We start from the raw sequence: 19,482 nt of genomic DNA on the forward strand, positions 1-19,482 counted from the left end.
TTGCAGGGGTTGAGCTTCGGCTCTTTGGTACCGCCGCTATCAATCCACAGGTGTACAGATTCCTGAGCCTACTGGGCTCTATCATATCTACATTTGAAACTGTGTATGCAGTCAGCCTCCACCACATCACTGCCTAATGCATTCCATTTATTAACTACTCTGACACTGAAAAGGTTCTTTCTAATGCCTCTGTGGCTTATTTGGGTGTTCAGCTTCCACCTGTGTCCCCTTGTGCGTGTACCACCCGTGTTAAATAATCCAACTTTGTCTACACTGTCAATTCCCCTAAGAACTTTAACACACACACACACACACACACACACACACACACACACACACACACACACACACACACACACACACACACACATTTGTGTGTGTGTGTGTGTGTTCCCTCTTCAATTCTTCCCCCACTCATCAATCAATACGAAGTTCGCTGACCACCACCACCACTCAACACCCACCGACACCCTGTTGCAGACACTGGTCACTACACCGTGGGAACACGGCTCTCCCAGCGTGCACTGGGCTCGTCAACACATCCTCAACACCCCTCTGGAAATCGGGTTAAAGAATGCAAGCAACTCAACCATTCCAGAGTCCAATTTACACACACACACACGGGTGGGACTCGAACAAGGGGACACAGGTGGAAACTTAGTACCCAGATGAGCCACAGAGACATTAGAAATATTTTTTTTCAGTGTCAGAGTAGTTAATAAATGGAATGCATTAAGTAGTGTTGTGGTGGAGGCTGACTCCATACACAGTTTCAAATGTAGATATGATAGAGCCCAATAGGCTCAGGAATCTGTACACCAGTTGATTGACAGTTGAGAGGGGGACCAAAGAGCTAAAGCTCAACCCCTGCAAATATAACTAGGTGAATACACACACACACACACACAGAAATCTATACAAACTGATGCAACAATGTCCATGCATTTCAGACTTCAATTTTTTTAACGTTTTCGATGCATTTTTATATACATTTTTTTCTTTTTTGTTTATACTTTTGATCACTTCAGGATTTCCAGCGCTGTTATGTGTGTGTTTCCCGTCTTTTATACTCCACGGGGATTTTAGCTTGGCTTGAATGTTGTCTATTTAATGACGCCCTCTCTCTCTCTTTCTCTTGTTTCTTCCCTCCTCTCTCTCTCTTTCTCTTGTTTCTTCCCTCCTCTCTCTCTCTTTCTCTTGTTTCTTCCCTCCTCTCTCTCTCTTTCTCTTGTTTCTTCCCTCCTCTCTCTCTCTTTCTCTTGTTTCTTCCCTCCTCTCTCTCTCTTTCTCTTGTTTCTTCCCTCCTCTCTCTCTCTTTCTCTTGTTTCTTCCCTCCTCTCTCTCTCTTTCTCTTGTTTCTTCCCTCCTCTCTCTCTCTTTCTCTTGTTTCTTCCCTCCTCTCTCTCTCTTTCTCTTGTTTCTTCCCTCCTCTCTCTCTTTCTCTTGTTTCTTCCCTCCTCTCTCTCTCTTTCTCTTGTTTCTTCCCTCCTCTCTCTCTCTCTCTTTTGTTTCTTCCCTCCTCTCTCTCTTGTTTCTTCCCTCCTCTCTCTCTCTTTCTCTTGTTTCTTCCCTCCTCTCTCACTCTCTCTCTCTCCCCTTCCTTCCCTCCTCCCTCTATCTCACCCTTCTTTCCAACACGTCCTCAGATACATTTACCTAATTTAATATATCATGCATTCACTCTTAGTCACAGATGACTTATTTTCCTATATTTCATATTTCCTTTATTTTCCTTATTTTCCTATATTTTCCTTATTTTCCTATATTTTCCTTATTTTCCTATATTTTCCTTATTTTCCTTATTTTCCTTATTTTCCTATATTTTCCTTATTTTTCTACTTATTTTCCTATGATTTCCAGCAGATCTCCCGCCTCCTGCAGCACATCTCAGCCACCTCCATCACCTTCCAGCCATCATCCACACACACTAGTTGCCAATCTCGCATCCTTGATACCTGGTTGATGGGGTTCTGGGAGTTCTTCTCCTCCCCAAGCCCGGCCCGAGGCCAGGCTTGACTTGTGAGAGTTTGGTCCACCAGGCTGTTGCTTGGAGCGGCCCGCAGGCTCACACCTTTTAGTTTTCTTTTACTTGCAATACAGTTTTACCAGATCATCTTAGTTTCTTTGCGCGTCATCTTGTTCTCTCTCTCTCCTTCTCTAGTTTCTTTTGTGAAGTTTTCCACAAGCTGCCGTGTTTCTCTCTAAGCCATCTGGATTCTTCGTTCATTTTCTTCCTTCTACGTTACCACTATTTCTTACCACACTCTTTCATTTCTTCCCACGCTCTGCCATTTCTTCCCACGCTCTCCCATTTCGTCCCACGCTCTTCCATTTCTTCCCACGCTCTTCCATTTCTTCCCACGCTCTTCCATTTCTTCCCACGCTCTTCCATTTCTTCCCACGCTCTCCCACTTCTTCCCACGCTTTTATCTATTTTCTCATAAGCCCGATACGGCTCTCACATGTACTGGCGCCCACATATCCTGTCTGTTACCCCACGCCTCCTACTGCTCAGGGCACTTGTCACATCCGTTTGGCACTCCTAGAAGCTCTGAACCCCCCACCCCCCATAACTACCCTAGTTGGCACCTCCTTCAGGCTCTCAACCCCCCTTACATCCCCCCTCCCCCCTCTTCCTGTTAAACCCAAGTGCTTGTCAGTGTGATTTATTTCGTCCAACCATTTGTACCAGAACTACACACTCACACGCCTTCAGCAACACTCTTTTTCATGTTGGACTTCTTTGTCTGTCTTCCATCTTTCTCAATATTCCCTCTCTGGTAATTGAAAGAAGCCGGGTTTTCGTCTATCTTTTGCTTTCTTTTCGTCTCTCTTCCTCCCTCCTAGTTTCTCTTTCTCCTTCCTATTCTCTCTCTCTCTCTCTCTCTCTCTCTCTCTCTCTCTCTCTCTCTCTCTCTCTCTCTCTCTCTCTCTCTCTCTCTCTCTCTCTCTCTCTCTCTCTCTCTCTCTCTCTCTCATCTCCTGTCTTCCCTTCTATGCCCACCATTCCTATCTCCATCCTGCCACTCTCTTTTTCAAACAAAGACTGGGATTCAATTAGCATTGTTGTTGTCATACATGCAACACAAGCTAGGAGCTGTTATGCTACTCAGTTCACTCTGAACCGTGACCCGTGAAAATAATTATAAACCTAATATTTTTTAGTTGCATAACTTTCTTAATGCTAAGCTACCGGGGTCCTGGTGGGACCATCTGTGGATCGGAGCTTTCATATGGGTTAATTCACATTTCATATTCATTTGCAACATATACGTCTTATGAAAACATGTTCCAAATGTGAGTCAATTGAGACATGATCGATGATAGTGATGTTTTAGATTTGGTTAGAATCACTTTGCTGTTAACTGAGCGTCTTGAGTTGTAGCTACCATATTTACGGTGCCCAATAAGTTATGCCTGAGGTAGAACCTTGAGAACATGTGGCTAGTACATAACTGTAAGGTAACTGATCTCTCTCTCTCTGGCTTTATCTTTCTCCCCCTGCAACTAGCTAGCTCGCCCACGATCACAGTCTCTCTCTCTCTCTCTCTCTCTCTCTTTTTCCCCTCCCTTTTATTCCTGCAGATCTGTTTCATTCGTTTATATTTGCCCATTCCCTGTTTCATCTCTTCAGTGAACCGTCGTGATTTCTGCTTTCATCTCCCGCGGGGTCCATAATCTGGTCCTCCCACGCAAGGTTTCCTCTCAAACCACCACCTTCACTATCTTTCCCATGTTAGATTTTACCGATATCTAATTTCCCCCCCCTTGTCTCTTATCTTTGGTGTTCGTGCTTACCTAGTTGTTCCAGGGCACCTTTGTGGCTGTGGAGACTTAGCCCAAGTCTTGCTGTTACATCTCCACTTTAAACACTTCACTAATGGCTGCTCACTTTTACTTCACCCATTACTAGCTTATTCTCTATTTTCCCCTCTTCAGTATCTTTTCTCTTTTCACTCTATTCCTCTTCTATCCTCCTTGCTCTTCTCTCTACGATCTCTGTTCTCTCCTCACTCTCTCTCCTTATTTTTATCGTGTTCTTCTCTTCTCTCGAATTTCGCACGAGGTAAGCCCGCAACTATGTTGAAGGCTCAGTGCCTCCTTCAGTGCTTCCTTCAGTGCCTCCTTCAGTGCCTCCTTCAGTGCCTCCTTCAGTGCCTCCCTCAGTGCCTCCTTCAGTGCCTCCCTCAGTGCCTCCTTCAGTGCCTCCTTCAGTGCCTCCTTCAGTGCCTCCTTCAGTGCCTCCTTCAGTGCCTCCCTCAGTGCCTCCTTCAGTGCCTCCCTCAGTGCCTCCTTCAGTGCCTCCTTCAGTGCCTCCTTCAGTGCCTCCTTCAGTGCCTCCTTCAGTGCCTCCCTCAGTGCCTCCTTCAGTGCCTCCTTCAGTGCTTCCTTCAGTGCCTCCTTCAGTGCCTCCTTCAGTGCCTCCTTCAGTGCTTCCTTCAGTGCCTCCTTCAGTGCCTCCTTCAGTGCCTCCCTCAGTGCCTCCTTCAGTGCCTCCTTCCGTGCCTCCTTCAGTGCTTCCTTCAGTGCCTCCTTATGTGCCTCCTTCAGTGCCTCCTTCAGTGCCTCCCTCAGTGCCTCCTTCAGTGCCTCCTTCAGTGCTTCCTTCAGTGCCTCCTTCAGTACCTCCTTCAGTGCCTCTTTCAGTGCTTCCTTCAGTGCCTCCTTCAGTGCCTCCCTCAGTGCCTCCCTCAGTGCCTCCTCCAGTGCCTCAGACGCCGGCCTCTCACCCCACAGACACCTCTCCCCCAATATATTCTGAATGTCTCCCAAGAACTGATCACTCGGGGCCTTTTCCACTATATTTGTAACTTTCTTCTCCAGAAATATAAGCATATAAGCGCCTAATCATATGTACAAAATAATAATTACTGCATACAATAATTATAATTATTATAATATAAAGAATGTTTTTAATGAAAACAATAGATACAAATTTAAATAGATTATAAAAATGATATTGACAAAAACAATAATATTAATAAAATAATGTTGATAATAAAATGGCATTAATACAAAAAAATTATAATAGCAATAAGGGGAATAAATATATATAAGCCAAGCTTTTCTCTGTGCCCTGAGTGAAAGGAAGATCTCAAGGTCTCAATCTCTTAATTCCAATTAGTGTCCGAGATCAAGAGTTTTCCTTTCAAACACTATTCCCGCTTTTCCCAAACAGACCAGCTCTTTTGGACCACCAAATTGAAGATCACACTTCAGTAACGTGGATACTCTGACTCAGTGGATACTCTGACTCAGTGGATACTCTGACTCAGTGGATACTCTGATTCAGTGGATACTCTGACCCAGTGGATACTCTGACTCAGTGGATACTCTGACTCAGTGGATACTCTGACTCAGTGGATACTCTGACTCAGTGGATACTCTGACCCAGTGGATACTCTGACTCAGTGGATACTCTGACCCAGTGGATACTCTGACTCAGTGGATACTCTGACCCAGTGGATACTCTGACTCAGTGGATACTCTGACCCAGTGGATACTCTGACTCAGTGGATACTCTGACTCAGTGGATACTCTGACTCAGTGGATACTCTGACTCAGTGGATACTCTGACTCAGTGGATACTCTGACTCAGTGGATACTCTGACACTGTACATTTTACAGGATTGATTTACAGCAGTAAATTAAGCGTCTTGCTGGACAATTAACTATGTACTCGAATCACAAATTATGATCCCGGGTTCGATGCCCGGGCGGAAATGGTTTGGCACCTGTTTTTTCTTTCACCTAATGCCTCCATTCACCTAGGTGACATATGCATGTGTGTGTGTGTGTTGGGTTCATGTGGGGACTCGAAGTGGGCGATATTGTGCCTTTTGTCCTCTCAAATACTACGTTGAATTTTGCCGCTCTAAAACATATTCAGACTGGGGGGGGGGTCGAGGGGGGGGGGGTTGGGGGGGGGGGTCGAGGGGGGGGGGGTCGAGGGAGGGGGGGTCGAGGGGGGGGTCGAGGGGGGGGTCGAGGGGGGTGGAGGGGTGGGGGGTTATATTATGAGTGCGGTAATCTTCTTAGTGGGGGGGGGGGATAATATTATGAATGTGGGGTAATTTTCCGAATGAGGGTAATATTCTGAGTGTAATAATTATCTGAGTAAGGTAATCAGATTATTATTACACTTACAATGAGTAAGGTAATGTTACTGAGTGGAGTAATATTCTGAGTGACGCTGTATTCTGAGTGGGGGGTCATATTCTGAATGGTGGTAATATTATGAATAAGGGTCATATTCTGAGTGGAGTAAAATTACATGAATCAAAAGCTGCAGGTCTAGATGAACCTCAATAAAAATTAATAAAGGAATTTGGTAAAATTAGTAAAAGGTAGAATTATGTCTACCACTTAAACTCTCATTAAGGAAATTCCTAAGACTCCCCCCCCCCTCCCCCCTCCAAAAAAAGTTCCCAAGATTGGAAATATGCAAATGTCATCCCAATCTTCAAGAAAAAAACTTTGTGAAGGCAGTTCAGCGGAAATTAAACACCAATCAAGCTGACCTCACACATCCACTATGACAATCTATGTTCTTAAATAATAAGTAAATAATAGGAAAGTAACGTTAAAAATGCAACCTTCTATGAAAATACCGGATCACAAATATCTAAGTTTTCCGTGCATGGGACTCAATAGGTTTGGTGGGTTGCTTGGGTTAGTTCGTTTCTGGTTTGGTTAGAAGGTTGGATTTTGACCGGAGTGGCAAAATAGTTCTGTCAAATATTAATCACTGCTAACGACCCTGCGCACTTCTGGAAACAACACAGCTAACTTAAATAAAGGACAGAAAACGGGTGTTTTTTTCCCCATGGAGCCGCCTACCCGCCAAAGTCTTAAATATGTAGATAGTTTAATAGTATCGATAGATAGTATTAAATTAATATTATCGATAAATAGTATTAAGTATCTGTAAAACTATAGATACTTTAATACTATCAAGTAATAATACTAGATAGATAGTTTTTTGTTTACATTTTAAAATAAAACTGAAAACAATTCAAATGACTAATGGGAACCCTCTGAGAAGCCGAAGACTTTCTGACCGTCACCGAAGCCACTAGAGATGCTCTCAGGTAAATTCAGGTATATATGTCATTCTAGTCAGTAGTTGTCGTAAAGAACTGACTTAAGACCACGAAATGATGAATATCTTGCACAGTTTGAGTCATAAGTCCACTTCCCCTACTTCTCCCCCCACCTCATCTCTCTCTCTCTCTCTCTCTCTCTCTCTCTCTCTCTCTCTCTCTCCCTCCTTCTCTCTGTCTCTCTCTCTCTCTCTCCCTCCTTCTCTCTGTCTCTCTCACGCTTCTCATAATTCCACCATTTTTCATCCCCTGTCCTCCAGAATTTAAATATATTATTATTTCCTTTTCGTTGCCTGAAGTTTTACTTCTTCAATAATTTACATTTCAATATTTGTTTTCGCAATGTCATTTATTTTCTCATTTCAGCGTCTCCGTCTTAGATGAATAATTTTATCTGCTTTGAATTACTGGAATTGAGTTTAATGTTGTTCAATTTCGCTCCGGGAACTGGCGTTTAGACCTGACTGCTGACTCGTTACGGCACTGTGGGGTACAGCATCGGGAAGGGAAGGGAATGATCAGGGGGAAAGCACCAAGTCATTACGACTATATAGCACTGGGAAGGGATCAGGATAAGGATTTGGGATGGGACGGTGGGGGGAAGGAATGGTGCCCAACCACTTATGGACGGTCGGGGATTGAACCCCGACCTGCATGAAGCGAGACCGTCGCTCTACCGTCCAGCCCAAGTGGTTGGGCTACAGCATCGGGAGCTGCAGCGATAATTTTGAAGCAAGTAATCCTTATTTAGCTCTAGCCTCGCTATCCTCATCTAGCCATAGATATACTATCCTCATCTAACCTATGCTGCACTTCCCTCACTTAAAATTAGCTAAACTATCCCCCCCTTGCTGCTCATTAGAGGCTTGTTACAACTGCCTATTCTATTGTTTGTCCTCAGCTCACTCGCCCTTTTTAATCGCAATTCCTGTCCCATTCACTTAACCCCTATTTGCCCAGTTCTATCCCTCTTACCCTATTTTGTGTCTCTAACCCTTGCCCTTATCCAGTCTAAGTCGTCCCATCCCCCCCCCCTGTTCCATCCTATCCCCCCCTCTTGATCCAATTTTGTGCCTTATCTCGTTTTTTGTTCCTCCTTTCCCTTCCACTCTATTTCTTCTCTCAACTTTATTCCTTATCGCCTTGCGTCCCTCTCTGGGCATCTTCTAGTCGACCCCTCAGGGTGTCCCCTCAGGGCGACCCCTCAGACTCCCCTTCTGGGAGTCCGTTTCTCCCTTTGTGGTAAAGGGAAGGAACTCCCCTTTACCAATAAGGTAAAGGGGAGCTCCCTCCCTCCCTCTCCCACCGACAGAGGTAAGAGTGAGCCGGCCCTCATCTCCCACACACACACACACACACATATACACACACTTCTGCCAGTGTGTGTGTGTGTGTGTGTGTGTGTGTGTGTGTGTGTGTGTGTGTGTGTGTGTGTGTGTGTGTGTGTGTGTGTGTGTGTGTGTCGTAAAGAGGAAGGTTTAGAGGACATTTTCGAAGCATGGACTTCAAAAAGAGTGTTATGTTACGTTAGACCAAGACCCATCAAGTCTTTACACAATCATACGAAGCCTGTACATCTTTCAGCAATCATGAATGGGGGTTTGTTTACATTTATTATAACAGGTTACGAGTTAACTCCCTCTTCCCTATTCTAACCCCCCCTTCTCCTATTCTAAAGTCCCCCTTTTGTCCATTCATCACCTCCTCGCCTTTCCATACACGGAGGGGTCAGGAGGAATAGCTCTCCCTCCACCATTCCTTCCCAGCTTCGACCACCCTTTCCACCTATCCCTTCGAACTCTTCTTCCCCATCTGGCCCGTCCCTCTGCCCCATCGTCCCTCTCGTCTCAACCCGCCCCACTTCGTATCGTTCTCGTCCTGATGGCCCGACAAAGCCCGACAATCTTCCTCGTCGGAGCCCGAAAGCACGAGGGAAATTGAAAGACCTGGCTCTAAGTCCCTCGGGCCAGCCTGAAGGAGCAGGGCCCGGGAGAGAACACACTATCTGACTGGTAGTCTGCGAGGCGCTATGATGGACCCCATATTCCTGTTCAAGGGCTCACGCAGGTACAATGTGAGCGCCTGAGACCGCTGGTGAGGTGAGAGCGTGGCCTAGCTCTTGGAGCTCATATTCTATCCCCATTCTCATACTCTATCCCCATCCTCATTGTCTATCCCCATCTTGAAATGGGCCAAAAACAGCACCCTGTCAATGAACATCAATCAAAATTAAAAACCTATTGTACAGCATCTATTTGGAGCACTGTGCTTAAATGGTACAGATTACAAGAGCCACTTATAAAGTGCCGTTAAGCCTGAATAAATCTGTATCCAAACAATTGTCTGGAAGAAGACCAAGGAGCTCCTCAGACTTCGATAATCAGCAACCAAGAAAGTCTAATGAAGAGGCTCTTAAGAGCTGGAATTAAGGACTGGAATCTACACCTTGTGAAGCACAAGACAAAAGTTTTAAGAGATGTAGAGGTTTACTACAATATTAGTTCCAGAACTAAGTTGTAAAAGGAACTAAATCTTACAACCCGAAAGGAGAAAGGAAGCAGTGGCGATATGATCTCAACATGGAAGATACTCAAGGGAAACAAAGAAAGTGGATGAAGCCAAATGGGTATAGGTGGAAGCTGGAAACGGAAATGAGTCGTATAAATATAGTTACCAGTAAATACTTGTACTCTACGGGTGGTCAACTGAAAGAAGTAGTGGAAGCCACCTCTTATCACACCTTTAAGCCAAGTTCGACGAAAATTTCGGACGTCAGAATTTGTAAAGTGAAATGGGTACAACAAGGTTAGTAGGCGGGACATACAGAGATAGACCTCACTCAATCGTAGTCACAGACAGGTAGGCATTAATAGATCAGCGCCAAGAGAGGAGCAGAAGAAGAAGGAGGTGGAGGAGAAGGAGGAGGAGGTTGAGGAAGATTGTGCTGCCTACTCCACTATTTACCTGAGACGAGGGTCTGATGACATGCCTTTCACCCAACTTTATTACTTTATCCCAGCAGAATTTACCCTTGTAACCTTCCCTTCTTGTTGACACAGCCGCTGCTGTCTGAGACTGACATGCTCTCTCTCTCTCTCTCTCTCTCTCTCTCTCTCTCTCTCTCTCTCTCTCTCTCTCTCTCTCTCTCTCTCTCTCTCTCTCTCTCTCTCTCTCCCTCCCCCTCCCTCTCTCTCTCTCTCCCTCCCTCTCTCTCTCTCTCCCTCCCCCCCCCCCTCTCTCTCTCTCTCTCTCTCTCTCTCTCTCTCTCTCTCTCTCTCCTTTCCCAAGGCTATTTTTCTCCCGAGTGAACTGGAAGCGATATCTTATGCAGGTATTTACGAGGAGAATTTCCCCTGGTATTCTCCCAATGTTCAATTTGTTGAGAAGTTGTTTCTCTTACTCACAGCACATAACCCTAGACTCCTCTACCAGGCGTGTGTGTACACCATCACCACCTTGTAGATAGTTGAAGACAGTTTGTCGCTTGAGATTTTGAAATTGAAATTGAAATAAGTTTATTGAGGTAAAATACACACAAAGGGATGAGGTAGCTCAAGCTATTCTCACCCCGTTCAGTACATCGTGTTAATACATACATAGACACACATCACAAACAATAAACATATTACCGAACATTCTGAGAGATAAACATATACATTTCCTGCTTTACACATTTTAATCTTAGTCTTTCACAAACTTCTGATGAAAAAATCAGTTATATCTTTGTTCATTGTTTCAATTCGTCAAATTTCTAATGGAGGTTATGTCATTGTTCAAAGTTTGCTTTGCTTTTATCGACGCTTATTCACTGTCCTATAGATGAATTGTTGCATTTTGGATTATATATTGGTATAGATTGTGAATGACGCTTCACAACTTCATATGAGTCTTAGTCTATGCTCGTCCAAGCTCCGCCTGGACTCACAAGCGCTTTCCCAAATTGGTGCGAACTACCTACAAAATAATGGCCTTTTATGAAAACCTAACTAACTTAACCTAACTTAACAAGGTGCAGAATATATTCTGGAGAGTTCAGAGGCTGGGTGTGGAGTAATGACTTCAGAGGCTGGGTGTGGAGTAATGACTTCAGAGGCTGGGTGTGGAGCACTGACTTCAGAGACTAGGAGAGACTACTTCGGCTGAGTGCTGTCGAAGGTAGCAGAGTTTTCATTCACTTACATTTCATTTGACCAACCGGTGACCGTCTCTCTCTCTCTCTCTCTCTCTCTCTCTCTCTCTCTCTCTCTCTCTCTCTCTCTCTTTTCCCTCTGACGCAGTTATAACTCCCAAGTCGTCTCACTCAGTTAGTGCTCTTATCCGATTACTATGCGGCCTTTTCTCTCCCCTTTCCCCCTCTCTCTCTCTCTCCCCAAACATTACATATTGCCTCTCATGTTTTCTTGTTGTGGAACAGTAAATCCTTCGTCTCTGTTTGTGGGACCTGGAGTTTTATTTGTTCGAATTTATTTTTGTGAATACACATACGTTATTGGGTTTAGAGAGCCTGTGTGTGTGTGTGTGTGTGTGTGTGTGTGTGTGTGTGTGTGTGTGTGTGTGTGTGTGTGTGTGTGTGTGTGTGTGTGTGTGTGTGTGTGTGTGTGTGTCCACAAGCACCACACTGACAACCAATATAATCTTCGCTTAGGCCTTATCTTCTTCCTCTTACATGCAGACCTATATTTTGTGAGGGGGCGACGGGTGGTAATGGAGGAGAACGGTGGAGAGAAGGAGAGAGAGAGAGAGAGAGAGAGAGAGAGAGAGAGAGAGAGAGAGAGAGAGAGAGAGAGAGAGAGAGAGAGAGAGAGAGAGAGAGAGAGAGAGAGGAAATGAGAGGAAAAGATATAGAGAAGAGAAGGGTTAAAGACAGCCAGGGGGGGGGGGGGAGGAGACGAGGAATGAGTGGGGAAAAGATAGATAGGAGGAAAGCAGAGGAGAGAGAAGTAGAGAGGACAGACAGGTGTGGGGAGAAGAGAAATAACAAAGGATGATAAGAGACAGGAAGAGACAGATGAGAGAAGGAGACGGGAAACCCTAAGGGGTAGAGAACCATGCAAGGAGAATCATCTCCTCTAGTTCTGACCCATCTTAGCTGGAGAGCCATTAAGACACTGCCTTACAGATATTTATAAAACCACTGTAAAGACACTCATCCCTTCCCTGGGCCAACATTGTGGAAAACCCAGGATGTGATACCTACAACACAAGACGCTCAGCCACCAGCAGTATCAACCTGACAGTGCCACTCTCAACATATCAACAGTCAATCCTACCTCGAGTGACTCACATATGAAACCCATTCTTTCAACGGGAAGATATTTGTGAAAGTCAAGCGAACATGTAAAGGCTCTAACACGTAGCTGACACCAGCTTCACCCTATCGTTAATATGATAGTAGCCAAACATTAAATAAACTCACAGCCATTACAAATAATGGTAACCCCCATTAAAAGAGATCAGTTACCAAGGCTTGTGCTTCACATGCGTAAAATATAACAGCTTGCCGCTATTTGTAACAATTTAGGAGCATCGACGCTAATCGTGTTTTGTGCAAAATCAAGTAAAAAAAATGGAGACATGGAGGGGGGGTGGGGGTGGAGGAGATACTTAAAGAGAATGGGAGATAAGAGAGGTGTGTGTATGCATACAAACGAGGGGAGAGGCAGGGCCACGAGGGGAACAGATCAGGAAGAGAGGCGGAGAAGTGGAGGAGATAAAGAAGAGAATCAGACAGAAGAGAAGATAGTAAAGCGACAACTTTTGTCATGTTGGAAGAAACGTACACAAACGTACAGAGAGAGAGAGAGAGAGAGAGAGAGAGAGAGAGACGAGTAGGATAGATAACACCTTGATCTAAACTATCCTCCCATTACACCACCATATTGTCCTCCAGATCAGGCTGTGTTAGGCCTATGGACAGCAGACGGGAAAAAATGAAGTTGAGGACGGGAAGCCTCTCACCTCTCTCTCTCTCTCTCTCTCTCTCTCTCTCTCTCTCTCTCTCTCTCTCTCTCTCTCTCTCTCTCTCTCTCTCTCTCTCTCTCACTCTCTCTCTCTCTCTCCCCCCATTCCTTCCCCACTCTCACCCCCTCCTCCCCCATCACATTAGCACACCTTAAAAACGTTAATGAGTTGTCGCTAGAGGGGTGAGAAGTGTGAGGAACTGGTGGGAAGGAGGAGAGATGGAAGAGAGGAGAAAGAGAAGGAGGGGGGAAGACGAGTGAAGACTAAGGGAGGAGGAGGAGGAGGAGGATAAAGTAACCGTAAAGAAGTAGTTCACGACCTGTGGACCTCAATATTGATGTTCACTTCTCGTCTCTTTCAGTGTCCAGTGTTGCTCTTACTCCCTTATGTGTCTTCCCCCTCTCTCTCTCTCTCTCTCTCTCTCTCTCTCTCTCTCTCTCTCTCTCTCTCTCTCTCTCTCTCTCTCTCTCTCTCTCTCTCTCTCTCTCTCTCTCGATCTATTCATTTTGTGAAGAACACGAGAAAGAGAACAACAGTTGGGTCATCAAAACAGTCAGAACACAACAGAACAGTCATGAACAAAATGAGGCCTAACATGGTGAATATTAGGCCTAGGTTCATCTATATAGGTCTAGGACAGGTTAGATTTGGGTTATACAGGTACAAACATATTTTTATATTTTTATATATTTTTATAACAGGTTGTTATACAGGTTTTGTACCAGTTATTCGACTGGTACAAAACGTGACCTTTTTTCGGTACAACACAGTATCCAATGTTGCAAGACACAGTATCCAATGTTGCAAGACACAGTATCCAATGTTGCAAGACACAGTATCCAATGTTGCAAGAACACAGTATCCAATGTTGCAAGACACAGTATCCAATGTTGCAAGGACACAGTATCCAATGTTGCAAGGACACAGTATCCAATGTTGCAAGGACACAGTATCCAATGTTGCAAGACACAGTATCTAGAAGTTGTACGAACAGTCTCCAGATATAGCAACGATAGTGTACAATTTTAAGACCCAAAAATTTCACTTAGCAAAAGAGATAAGAGTGAAAGCTCTACATCATATGACCGACATCTCTCCACTCCTGGAGACATCAGGGAAGACAAAGTGAGCTATTTTACATGCATTCATGATCTTTTTAATGACTTTTTTCTATCCCATGCATGAATAAGCACCTTCCCATACCTGCTTATATGTTTTAAAACTCTGTAAGTGAAAGTTTGGTAAAGTGAGTTAGAGAGAGAGAGAGAGAGAGAGAGAGAGAGAGAGAGAGAGAGAGAGAGAGAGAGAGAGAGAGAGAGAGAGAGAGAGAGAGAGAGAGAGAGAGAGAGACATACATACCGAGACTGAAAAGATATCCTTGAATAAATAAATATATACACATCTCTCATTTAAAGTATATATCAAAATATATGGATACCTGGTTGATGGGGTTCTGGGAGTTCTTCTACTCCCCAAGCCCGGCCCGAGGCCAGGCTTGACTTGTGAGAGTTTGATCCACCAGGCTGTTGCTTGGAGCGGATAAAGATCCCCCCCACTAACTTTCAGTACAGCAGGCAGTAATTCCAACCACATTTGCAACACCCCCCCCCCCTTTCCCCCTGTCCCATCCCCCCCCCCGGAGAAACGAACCCCTGCAACTTTGCAACAACAGTGGTCGACTCCACCACACACCTCAGCCACTCACTCCTCACGCCTCAACTTCAGCAATATGCAAAATGAAGCCTGATTTTGCAAAACTACTAAATACGCTTTACGCTCAGTTGAATTTGCATTTATTGCACACGGAAACTTTTAATGCCTGAATCAAATTATTAAATATTTAGGACGCAATGGTTGCCGAGCTTATTCGTGGCGCCTGCAGTGTGTGAGTGAGTGAACGACCTCGTTAAGCAATAGGTAAAAGGTTAATGGAGTGAATGATCTCGTTAAGCAATAGGTACAATGGTACAGGAGTGAACGAGCTCGTTAAGCAATAGGTACAATGGTACAGGAGTGAACGAGCTCGTTAAACAAGCCCGCAAATCACCCAATTTGAATCCAACTCGTGGCGTTGGATTCCCCTCTGCCATTATTTGGTTCAAGTCTCATTATCTCCTGACTTTTATCGTTGTTCTCCTTTCTCCTTTAGCCTTCTACCTCTCCTACCCTTCCTTCCTTCCTTCCCCCTTGTCCTAACTACCCAGACTTTGCCTCATTAGCGATGAAGGATTTTACACAACTTCTGATGGTCTGCGAATATCCTAAGCGAGACAGGGAGATGATGCTCATTGATGATTTCTAGTGAAATGCAAGTGTGTATATATGTAATAAATATGTAGAATAATTGATTATCATTACTCTTTTATTGTTATTAAAATAATTTTTATATAAGTAGTAAATTTATCAATATATATATATATATATATATATATATATATATATATATATATATATATATATATATATATATATATATATATATATATATATATATATATGATTATTTTGCTATTTCAGCTTCTCGCTAGTAATTAAGTGGCAAGCACGCACACACACACACACACACACACACACACACACACACACACACACACACACACACACACACACACACACACACATACATACACACAGTGGCGAATGAACCCCCCCCCCCCACCCTAAGCAGGATTCGAACCCAGGTCCTGCCGCTTGTTAGGCGAGAGGTATACCCAGTACTCCACCACAAGACGAGTGTATTTGGGGGATGAGTGTAATGAGGTTGTTTGTGTGTGTGTGTGTGTGTGTGTGTGTGTGTGTGTGTGTGTGTGGAAGGGGGGGGGGGGCGGACCCTTGGTGTTGTGGGGGTTGGGGGATAATGATATTCATGCCTGTAGCACTGTTCTCATCTCCCCTCTCTCTCTCTCTCTCTCTCCTCCCCTCTCTATTTCTCTCTCACCTCTCTCTCCCTCCCCCCTCTTAGTTCTCTACCTAACCCTCTCTTTCTCTCCCTACCTCTCACCCCTATTCTCTCCAGTCTCGTCTATCTTCTTCTTTCTCTTGCTCCTTCTCTCATGCCTTCTTTCCCCTCATTCCCTGCCCCTCACTTCCTTCTTCCATCCCTCCCTCTCTCTCTCTCTCTCTCCCTCGTTCCTCACGTTCTCCTCCTCCTTCCGTTCCTCACACACACACACACACACACACACACACACACACACACACACACACACACACACACACACACAAACACACACACACACACACACACACACACACACACACACACACACACAAACACACACACACACACACACACACACACACACACACACACACACACACACACACACACACAAACACACACACACAAACACACACACACACACACACACACACACACAAACACACACACACACACACACAAACACACACACACAAACACACACACACACACACACACACACACACACACACACAAACACACACACACACACACACACACACACACACACACACACACACACACACACACACACAAACACACACACACAAACACACACACACACACACACACACACAAACACACACACACACACACACACACACACACACACACACACACACACACACACACACACACAAACACACACACACACACACACACACACACACACACACACACACACACACACACACACACACACAAACACACACACACAAACACACACACACACACACACACACACACACACACACACACACACACACACACACACACACACACACACACACACACACACACACACACACACACACACACACACACACACACAAACACACACACACACACACACACACACACACACAAACACACACACACACACTGTTTCAAATATACATATGATAGGGCCCAATAGACTCAAGGCCCTGTAAACCTAAAGAGATGAAGCTCAACCCCCCCTAACACACCTAGATGAAAACCCACAAACAGCAGCAGTAGCTCCAACAACAAGAACAGCAGACGCAGCAGCAGCAGCAGACGCAGCAGCAGCAGCAGAGGCTCACAGGTATAGCTTTCAGGCAGAAGGTTTAGAACCAGCGAGCCAAGAGAGAAGCAGCCTAGGGAGCCTCCAGTCAGCTCTTATTAGAAGGGTCCCTAATGAGCAAAGATACATGGCTGCCAGAGGGCCGGTGGATAGGGGATGGGGATAGGTGGTTAAGGGGAGGGTGGACGGTGGAGGGGATGGGGGGGGGGGTAGGAAGTCCTACCACAGGGAGTGGTAAGAGGAGAGAGAGATAAGAGAGAGAGGGAGGGGGGCAGACTCCATACCAAAGGAACAAACTCCATACCAAGGGAACAGACTCCATACCAAAGGAACAGACTCCATACCAAGGGAACGGACACCATACCAAGGGAACGGACACCATACCAAGGGAACAGACTCCATACCAAGGGAACAGACTCCATACCAAGGGAACAGACTCCATAATATACCACAATCATCCGTCCTCCATTTCAACATTATTGCTCTCCTCCTCCTCCTCCTCTGTCTCTCTTCTCTCACACCTCTTCTCCTTCTTCGTCCCACTCCATTATCTTCTCTTCCTATTTCTTCCCTTCCATCCCTCCTCTTTCTCCCTTCCTTAACTCATATCTTCACTCCTCGCCCTCCTCACACTCATATTCCATCCTGACCTTGTAGTCACGTGACTTTGGAGTGCTTTTATTGACTCAAACTCGTGTTAAGTGCACTTGTCCCTGCCTCTCCTTACTTAGCGTCAGTTGCTTGTACTTCAATGCTCTCTTCTTCCTTGTTTGTTTGTTTGTTTGTTTGTTTCCCGCTTATATCTCTCTTATTCCATCATCTTTATGTTCTTCGCTTCTCTTCACCTTTCACTATTCACTATTCACTTTCACTATTCCTAATAAAAAAAGGTCCCTGCGGGTGGTTCCTGCTGTCACCTCCTTTCTCTTGTGTATTTCCTATTTCCCTATCGTATTTTCCCCAGCTCTTCACCCCATTCCTCCCAACCCCCCCTGTCTCCTCTACCCCATTCCCCCCTCTCCTCTTCCTTCTTCAGGTGGCATCCTGACCTTCCCCCTGGCCAGTTGGTGGCATCCTGACCTTCCCCCTGGCCAGCTGGTGGCATCCTCACCTTCCCCTGGCCAGCTGGTGGCATCCTGACCTTCCCCCTGGCCAGCTGGTGGCATCCTGACCTTCCCTTTGGCCAGCTGGTGGCATCCTGACCTTCCCCTGGCCAGCTGGTGGCATCCTGACCTTCCCCCTGGCCAGCTGGTGGCATCCTGACCTTCCCCTGGCCAGCTGGTGGCATCCTGACCATCCCCCTGGCCAGCTGGTAACATCCTGACCTTCCCTCTGGCCAGCTGGTGGCATCCTGACCTTCCCCCTGGCCAGCTGGTGGCATCCTGACCTTCCTCCTGGCCAGCTGGTGGCATCCTGACCTCCCCTCTGGCCAGCTGGTGGCATCCTGACCTCCCCCCTGGCCAGCTGGTGGCATCCTGACCTCCCCCCTGGCCAGCTGGTGGCATCCTGACCTCCCCCCTGGCCAGCTGGTGGCATCCTGACCTCCCCCCTGGCCAGCTGGTGGCATCCTGACCTCCCCCCTGGCCAGCTGGTGGCATCCTGACCTCCCCCCTGGCCAGCTGGTGGCATCCTGACCTTATTCATAAAGTTTTATGTTATCATATTCGCCTCTGTATCGAAACATTGTTTCACCTTATCTACTTTTACCATTAAATCTGTATTTCCTATCTATCACACACCTCTTATCTATCGCCCAATGTTTATTATCATACAAAACATTCTCAGGAAGAATGCTTCATTCTTGGAAGAATGTTTAAAGAAGATGATCTTCCCTTCGTATTTATATCTCAATCTGCCATACTGTGAGGAGGCGCTGCCATGCTGTATGTCTGTATACTTTGTGTCATGCTGTTTGTATGTAGTGTTTGTGTCATGTTGTATGTTTATATCATGTTTGTGTCATGTTGTATGTTTGCGTCATGTTGTGTTCGTATACTTTGTTAACTTGTATTGTTTAATTATACGCTGAAGTAATCATTTCACCTTTTATAACAAACTTATAAAAAGTTCAAAACCCCTAAAGTCTTATATAATAAACCCCTAAAGTCTTATATAATAAACCCCTAAAGTGTTATATAATAAACCCCTAAAGTGTTATATAATAAACCCCTAAAGTCTTATATAATAAACCCCTAAAGTGTTATATAATAAACCCCTAAAGTGTTATATAATAAACCCCTAAAGTCTTATATAATAAACCCCTAAAGTGTTATATAATAAACCCCTAAAGTCTTATATAATAAACCCCTAAAGTCTTATATAATAAACCCCTAAAGTCTTATATAATAAACCCCTAAAGTGTTATATAATAAAAAAAAAAGTAGTTAAGTTTA

Source organism: Procambarus clarkii, chromosome 93, assembly GCF_040958095.1.
Source record: "Procambarus clarkii isolate CNS0578487 chromosome 93, FALCON_Pclarkii_2.0, whole genome shotgun sequence".
NCBI lineage: Eukaryota > Metazoa > Arthropoda > Malacostraca > Decapoda > Cambaridae > Procambarus > Procambarus clarkii.